Here is an 8,832-nt window from a genome sequence, read left to right as displayed (position 1 = left end):
GCTGTATTAAATGGTCTTTTCCCCTTAGTTATTCTATCATTCAATGTGATTTTATTGCAATTATTATTTTAATATATCTGCACAATTTTAAATCTTGTAACAGCCCTGTAATACGGGTCAAAAGTTAAAATAAAAATGGGTCAAAGTTAACTTTGTCATATGACTGGTAAAGAACTGCAAGTATGAAGGAATGGGAAGCTCAGATCCAGCATGTTGGCTTACAGAAGATGCTGGGAGAAAAAGAGCTGACACAATTTTAGTCCAATACATTTGATATCTTGGGCATTCGGGATATAATTGAGTGCAAATAAAATAACAATAAAACCCCTTCTATGTACTGATATTTCAGCAGTTGAGGTTGGTGTCTATAATACTACTTCACACTCAGGTGTGCCATAAAATATGTTCTGTCAAACAGTTGAGAAAGGAGAGGGAGGAAGGAGAGAAAAATGACCTTTTCAGGTTATTCAGACTCGCAGGGGAAGCCAGTGAAGCAGAACCACATCACACTGACATGCTGGACTCTGTCACAATTTGTCACTCTGTTCCAGTGCAAACTTCATCCATTTTGTAACACTGTAAAACCAGAAATCAATGCAACAGAAAAAATTCTTTTAGATAAAGAGAACTGAGAGACGTAACTTACAGAGATTTCTCCTGTAACCATTTTTTTAAGGAAAAGCAACATTCCTTCTTACTGAATAGGATGTTAGGTTTACCACCTCTAGCAAAAACAACACATTGTCGTTTTCTGGTTCACTTACAGTGCTACTGCACTTTTTAACGCTTTTACATGTTATGAGCATGGTCTGTATTTGATAATTAATAACATCTGCCTCCCTTACATGACAAATGATGTTTCCTAAATGGAAGTTTTTTCATTTCTACAAGTTTTGCATGAGTCTTTTAGGAAAAGTTTTCAGATCCTTAGTTTTGTGCAATTTTTAAAAATTTTCAAACATGTAGGAGAGCAGGTTATCTTAGCTTTTGACTCTGAAAGAACATGGTTTATTTAAAATTCAACCTGCTGCTTCTCTTGCTGCTTCTTAAGCAGGGAATATATGAATAAGAAGAATTAGTCTTACAGTATGATGTGTAAAGTATTTTGAAGTATAAAATGTATGCATTTTTATAAGATGATTGACTGTCCCAAAGGTGTTTGTATTCCAGACTTGATATGCTTAGACTCCATAAATATTCAAAGAAATACCTTTGCTGTATACTTTTAACATGTAAAGTAACATCTCCGTTTTTTATTACAGGGAATCTCAGGCACGAAGAAATTAAAAGACCTCAACAAATACCACAAAAGCAGAGACAGGAATTGAATCTGTATCTCCTGCATGTTAATTATTTGGTTTCATTTGCAGAATTAATCCTTTAATGTGTTGCTGTTCAGTATCATTCATTTGACATTCGTGCAGTTTTTTTGGCTCCAAATAGAGCAGGTTTAGAAAGCAGCAAGAAGCTGTGTTTTCATTTCAGCAATTGTGAAAGGAAGCAGCTAGTTTGCTATTATTCACATAAATTCCATTTTTCTGGACCTTGAAACTTACTTTTTTCACCAGACAATGCAATGCCAAAATAGATGTCCATGAACCATGGTGCTGATTGGAAGAAATGGGCTTGCAATTAGGAACCACATTTTCTGTTGAACAACACAATACATACAGTCAGTATTTTAGGGAGACTTACTATATTCTTCATAAAGCTAAGCAACCCAGGTAGATTTCATCTCAGCCAAATTTAGCTGCTTAAATAAGTTCAGCCATTCAGAAGTTCTACAGAGCATCTAAGAGTTTGCTACATTCTTTGAAGTAGAAATAATAAATAGGAAGCCACGAGAAAAAGAGATACCTGTGTGGAGCAAAGAGGTAAAAAAAATGAAAAGAACAAATAGATCTAAGACATACTTGGTTTTGTATCTGTTAGTTCTATTTAAGAGGTAGTTATTTTTAAAAAATTGCTTCCCTGGAGAAAAAGACTGCTAAGCAGTTTTATTTATCCTCTGAGAATTATGTAGCTGTTGTTTTGTCTATCCACCTGTTTACATGTGTTCTTTTCTTCCTTGGATGCAAATTTTGGCTGTTATATAAAACCTGTTAACCCTTTTTCTGTCAGGTTAGAAAATTAGATCATAGAACAGTATTAGTGTTCGTACAATTTTCCCAGGTTTCTGGATGGAGTAAGTGGGGCTCTTTTGTAGTGTCCACAGTAAAATTTAAACACAGCTTTTGTTGCTGCCAGTCAAATTATGGCAAAAGGAAGTTTTCTATCTCATGATCTTCCCACCAAACATTCAAAATCATAAGCTTGTTCCACAATATAAAAACAAACTTTACAAATAAAATCATTTTTCCAATTTTTGCTTTCAAATTTGATGATTATAAACTTTAGAAATTATCTATCTGAAGAAACATTACAGAAAAAGAAGAAATTGGATGAGGCCTGAGGGAGACTGAAATACATGCCTAAAAACAAGTAGCGAATCATAAAAAGCAAATAATAATTAATTAGTTTTAACATTGTACATTTTATTTTTATTATGTTTTTATGATGCAGGAATTTAATCCAAAATACCCAGACAGATTTGGAATCCCATTTTACTATCTGGTGATATTAAAAATATTACCTTTAATAGACAGAACTCAGACACCAAATGTTATAGGCTATTTATGAGGTGGAATGAAGGGAGGAATTCCAACCCCAAAAAAAGTTGCATTTTCAGGCCATTTGGTCAATGGTCACCATTCTAAATGTTGCTATGAGCCTTTACGGTTGACTAAAGATCAGGAAATTTAAATGAGCTCTTGCTATCAAGGAGTCAATTGAATGGGTAAGGCTGTGAAAACCCCGCAGGGATGAAGGCAGCCTGAGTTAAGGAGGAGATCCAAACTAAAACCAGTTTTCAAAACTGTTACTGATTTTTATTTTTTTATTCTTTCCAGATGCTTTGCATTCTCTATCTTCCAATTAACGTAGAATGAATTTACAAATTTATAGAGAATATAGTTCCAAAATTAATACTTTGTACAGAATATAATTTCTGATTTGAATTCACAACTTTCAGAGCACCAACAGCTGTAGGGATTTGTTCCAGGCCAAATCCTGTCCACAGCATTAGCAGCTACAGCAGGCTGATTTCTAGTTTTATTGACCAGTGGTTAGTGTGACATGTTTGGGCTGCGTCCCATTTTCAGTGACATTTAATACCCTAAAATGAACATGTCATCTTGTCATAGCTTCAGTGAAAAAAGGACAAATATAGATTTGATTGCAGACAATCATGTGGTCTGTGTGGACAAAGTTGATGGTGTTTGGCTTTTTCGTTCATCAATACTGCTGTACACTTGAGAACCAAAATACATATACATGCTGTGTCTCTCTCTCTCTCACTCTCACTCTCTCTCTCTCTTTTTCTCTCTCTTTCTCTGTGTGCTGTTGCTTCTAAAATTAAATGCAGGTACATAAAAGCCCAACAGAACAGATCACTTCTTCCAGTGCTGTGGCTATGGAGGCAAACTGAAGGGGTCCATAGACATGAACCACTTGTGTCCATCCTCTCTTTGGGACCTTAATACCATGGCAGACTCTGTTCTTCTTTTCTTCTTAGCTCCTCTGAAACCTTCTCTTGTAGTTTTGCTTTCAATTCAGGATGTTTTCACATCCTGTCCAAAAAACACAGTACCTGAAATAACATTTCTCAATTTCCAACTTCATTGCTCTCTGTTGGCTCCTCTTTGACACATAGCTTGAAAATTGGTTTTGGCACCAAGGCAGTCTCCTTCTTTTCTTTATCCAAAGGAATGTAGACCATTTTCTAGTGAATTCTATATGTATTTCTTGTTTCTTTCAAACAGGGTAGTCCTCTTCATAACTATTATTTTCCCACCAAAAAAAACCAAACCAAAACAAACAAACAAAAAAGATGGTAAGGTGATCATGGTGAATTATTTCTCAGTGAAATATATTTTTCAGATCATGGAGTTGGGGAGTCCAGGTTGTGGGTCTTCTACAGAAATTAAAAGAAAATGATCATAAGATCCAGAGACATTAAAATCTGGGAGAAAATACTCATGGAAACATTTACCCTAAGAAAAATTCCTGGGAATATCTCTGGAGAGAACCAGTTCAATGACACAAGCTTAGAATTAAGACTTTCCAAAAGTTAAGTGCCAGTGAAAGACATCTGTGAGTATGCAATTTTATTTTTAGGGGCATAATTTAAAGATATTTTAAAAACAGGACATAAGCTGTGGAAAATTACTGGCCCTTGAACTGAAATAAATAAAATATGACCTCCAGTACCAAATAATTCCTCCCATCTTACAGCTATTCAAACATAGAAGTCAATTGGTCATTTATTGGGTGTTCAGCCCACAGAGAAATAAGCTCCCAGCTAAGGCTGATCAAGATTTATGTGTTTATAAATATGTAATTTTAGTTGGCAGGCTTTCTTGATCAAGCACACTCCTTTTTTAGAAGAAAATGGCACATTTCCATAAAAGTGACAAGTAATGGTAATCTTTCTCAGACAGGCTTCCATTTTGCTGAGTGTTTTAGTCTGAAGGTCTGAACATGGGAACTGCGTGCCAGATCTGGGGAGGTCCTGTGAATAATGTTATGTGAATAATTGTACTTCAGTACCTGAAAAGTGAAAATGATTTTTGGGTACTTTAAAAATGAAAATTAAGTTTCAAGTTGAATAGAATGCAAAACTCTTTTTCTCCACAAGAAAAACCAAAAAAAAAAAAAAAAACCCAAAAAAAGACAAACCCAAAACCAAAAAAACAAGAAAAAAAAATTTGTGGAATGAAATGTTACATCCATAGTGAACCTCAGAGGAAAGATCCAAGCAAATCTGTGCCAGATAATCCTCTTGTTTTAGGTGGGAATACAAAAACACTGGACCACAGATCAACCTTATGCATTGGTATATTAAAGAAAATTAACAAACAACAAAACCAAGTGGAGTTCATATTTATTAATTTAATGTTGACATGGTTTACAGTTGAATCTCTCAGCAGTGAGTATCTAATCACTGATGGAATAGGATAGGGAAAATAAAATTTTTTTGCTTTAAAAATTTTATGGGCCTAATCACTTCCTAGCTTTTTCCATGAAAATAGTTGCATCTGAAATAATTCAATTAATTCAATATGAATTTGCCAGCAGTCACGAGACAGCAGTCACTGGGATCAGTTTTTATAACATTAACAAGCCCTGACATCTATGACATCTATATGAATTTCAGGAGCTTAATTTTGGAATAGTTGTAATTTGATACCATGGGCTGGTGCCCAGCAACATCAGGAGCATGTTTGGTACAGTATTCAAATATATCTCCCAGTTTAGTTTCATCCCAAAAGAATCCACTTTGTATCTTCTCCCACTTCTGTGCAATTTAAACCAAGGTGTGGTGCATGAACCAGAAAATTCACTCCAAAGTCATAGTCTGGATCAGAACAAAAGTGTTCATGTGGACAGATACACACTGAGTCTGCTATCCTGTTTCTCCTCAGGTAAAGTGTTAGTGCAATTAAAACTGGATATAAATTCCACAGGTTATACCGCTTAGTTCCTTTCCTTCTATAGCATTTTTTTTCTTTTATTACTCATAACCATCACTTTAATACAGGCTACAGGTGAATCTTCTCAAACTTGAGCATGGTTGGACCTGGAGACCACAAATTACCTAGACTAAATGTTGATTAGTCACTAAGTAACTCACCTGATGACGTGCAATCACAGAAACTTAATTTTCTTTCATAAAATTGCCAAGCTAGTGAACTGTAACACAGCCCTCAAGGCATTATTAGACAGTTTGAAACTAGTAAAACACAGAGAATGATAATCACACCTCAGGACCTCAGGATTCTAGGGAAATCTTTGGTCCACACTTTCTGTAAGTGGATGTGACCAATCTGCTCTATGGTATGTTATCCCTAAGCTGCATGGACACAGGTTCTTATAGCCAAAAAACATCCCCCAGTTCCTTTAGCACTGGAATCATAATTCCCAATCCCACTTCCACCCCTGGCCTTCCTTTGCTTGCCCTCACATCACTGGCACTGGTTCTGCCCAACCAACACCTCAGATTTTCACCTTGGAACAGTTTTTTTTTACTGTGCACATGCAAAATTTGAATCTCTATCTGGAATCAGTTTCACAGAAATGATCATCTGTTTTGGGGAAATTCCCAAAACAGGAAAAACAGGTCTAAAACTAAGAAACATGTTGGTCTTTTCTAAAGCTGGGAACAAAATTTTTCATTTCCTATTTTTCTGTTAGTAAAAAAAAAATCCAAGATTTTGAAGTCCAACCCAGCAAATCACTGAACATTAACTTAAAGCACATAAATGCCACTGTTAAAATCAGTGGAACTGTTTGTAGTCAGAAGGGTAAATCTGTTGCCTTGGATTATTGGAGCAGAAGAAATGTATTTTATTTATAGTGTTTTCATTTTTTTCACAAATAATGCTGCAACTAACTTGATGTAACCCCAAAAATTCTGTTTTGTGAATTTAAGGCATAAAATAGTGGTTTTAGAATGAATGTTAATAGCATATTCACACTTCTCATCAACAGTAATAATTTCAGAATATTTGGTGTTCTTAGCTGTCCCTATTAATAGAAATTGAATCAAGTCATTTTACACAACCAGAGAATGAGGCCATCCTGTTTCTGGCCTTTCTGATGATGCAACAATTTGGCTCTGAATCCACAGGAAAATTTAACTGAAGGAATAAGAGCTACACAGACTGCAGTGACACACAGGAACCAAAATGAGAGGGTTCCACATTTTACAGAGCACTTCCATATTCCAGATGACTCAACAAATAATATTTTGATTATTGTTATTTTTAAAATTTATCAGAGCAACTACTATGGTAGTTATGCTGAGCATCAACTAGCACAGCAACACCAGCCTGTACAACTTGCTGTATTGTAAATCAAGGATTCCCCCAGGCAGCCATAATTTGTCTGTCCTTCTGGTTTTGACTACTTTAACTTTTCTATTTTAAGGATTAAACATTTGCTTTGTGTTAGAGTAGGGAAGCCATAGCAGACTAAACTACAGTCTATGGTGACTTCGCCTTTTAGGTCGTGCCCTTCTTTGGTCTTGGAGGAAGATGGTCACATATAAAAACAAATTATGATTCAGAGAATCCCTACAGAGACATTAACCAGAGAAATGTGGTTTTCACTGTGCCTTCACCCAATGTACTATGTCCCTGTAAAAATAGTCCTGTACTGGTCTAATTAATTGGCTCTCTAATCCTTGCCTTGCCCACTACATACAAAGTGGTTTTGTAAATTCAAAAGAGACATGGTCCTGAGCCACAACATTTATAAGATCATGGCATCCAGGGATGGAAAACAACGAATACATCATCCGGTCCACCTCCCAGCAGGGCAGGGTAGCCTGTTAAAAATGCCTCAAATAACATGGCTTTGACCACATCCCGAGGCAGCCAGTCCTCTGCCTCATTCATCCTGCTGCTGGGAAGCTGCCCTTGATTTCCCTGGAAGCTTGTTTCACAGCCTCTGACTTTGAATTCAGCTCTGCTATGGAAAGGGAGCAAACCTCCCTTGCCTGAGGACAGCCTTTCACATCCAGACAATTGCTCACCTCCTGTTTATGCTTCTATCTCATTACTGTTCTTTTGAATTGGGGAAATTTGTTTAGATGAAATTTCTGCATCAGCCAATAGAGCCTCAGGATAAGATTTTTGATGTTTTTCTCACATCTCACAATACTATTGCACTTTCACTACACAGCTATAGCACTGGATTTCTGAGTATTTGTTCTAATGACTGAAACCCTAGGTTTTGCTACTGGAACAATGTAATATCATTATGAAGAGGGCATAATCTCAGTAGATGAGGGTAATACTTGTACAGCCTTAATAATAATATAAATGAACCTTAACAGGCAGACAACATATTTCCCTGAGATAAACAATTCACTTATCTAGTTGGAAAATAGACTGAAACTACTATTTCACTTCCTCAAGGTTGTAATTTAAAGGATTTACTTAATGCTGTTTGATACCCTGTGCAGAGACTTGAAAGCTGAAGTTGTTGGCTCTTCAATAAAGAAAATTTATTAAAGCCCTTGGTTTTGGGGTCTTTTTGTTTCCTTTTTTTCTCTTTTTCTTTAAGTGAATGTGTGGTTGAAATAAATGTCTGTCTAGACAGATGTCAAAAGTGAAATCCAATGATAAAGACTTTCTTCATGATAATAATAATAAAGCAGATGAAAAAAAAATTGTGGTGTAAAGAACACCCAAGTTCTGAATGTAGAGCCAGATCTTTTTGTTTCAGCTGTCACACAGCAAAGGGCACTCAGTCAGTCACTCAGCCAGACCAGAAGTTCTCCCTTACACAGAGTGTGGGTGCCAGGAGGGTGTGTGAGTAAAGTAAAGTGGTTAGAAACACAGCAATGGATTTTGTGGTTTTCTCCTTTGAAAGCTATTATCTGGTTAATGCTGGGATTTCTGAAGACCTCAAGGGAAATAGAGTTTTTCAGTTCTCATCACACTGGGGGTTCTTTTCTTGGAGAGGATTTGTACAGTCTGAAAGGTTTGAGAACTCCTTCCCAAAGCTCCCCACGGCTGCAGTGGGATCAGACACTGCTCACCAGGAACTGCTGCAAGACACTGGGGATTTGTATTTGTGCTTCAGTACCATCCCAGCACCTGGGTGTTAGCTGCCTGACAGCTGTACAGGGATTCAGAGCAGGATATGTACCTAGGAACATCTTTAAGCCATGGGGAGAATTAATGCTTTAACCACTGTGACACAGAAGCCTATCTGCTAAGCTTCTTT

Source organism: Molothrus aeneus, chromosome 5, assembly GCF_037042795.1.
Source record: "Molothrus aeneus isolate 106 chromosome 5, BPBGC_Maene_1.0, whole genome shotgun sequence".
Taxonomy (NCBI): Eukaryota; Metazoa; Chordata; class Aves; order Passeriformes; family Icteridae; genus Molothrus; species Molothrus aeneus.
The sequence above is the reverse complement of the archived record's forward strand: the minus strand, read 5'-3'. Positions refer to the sequence as shown.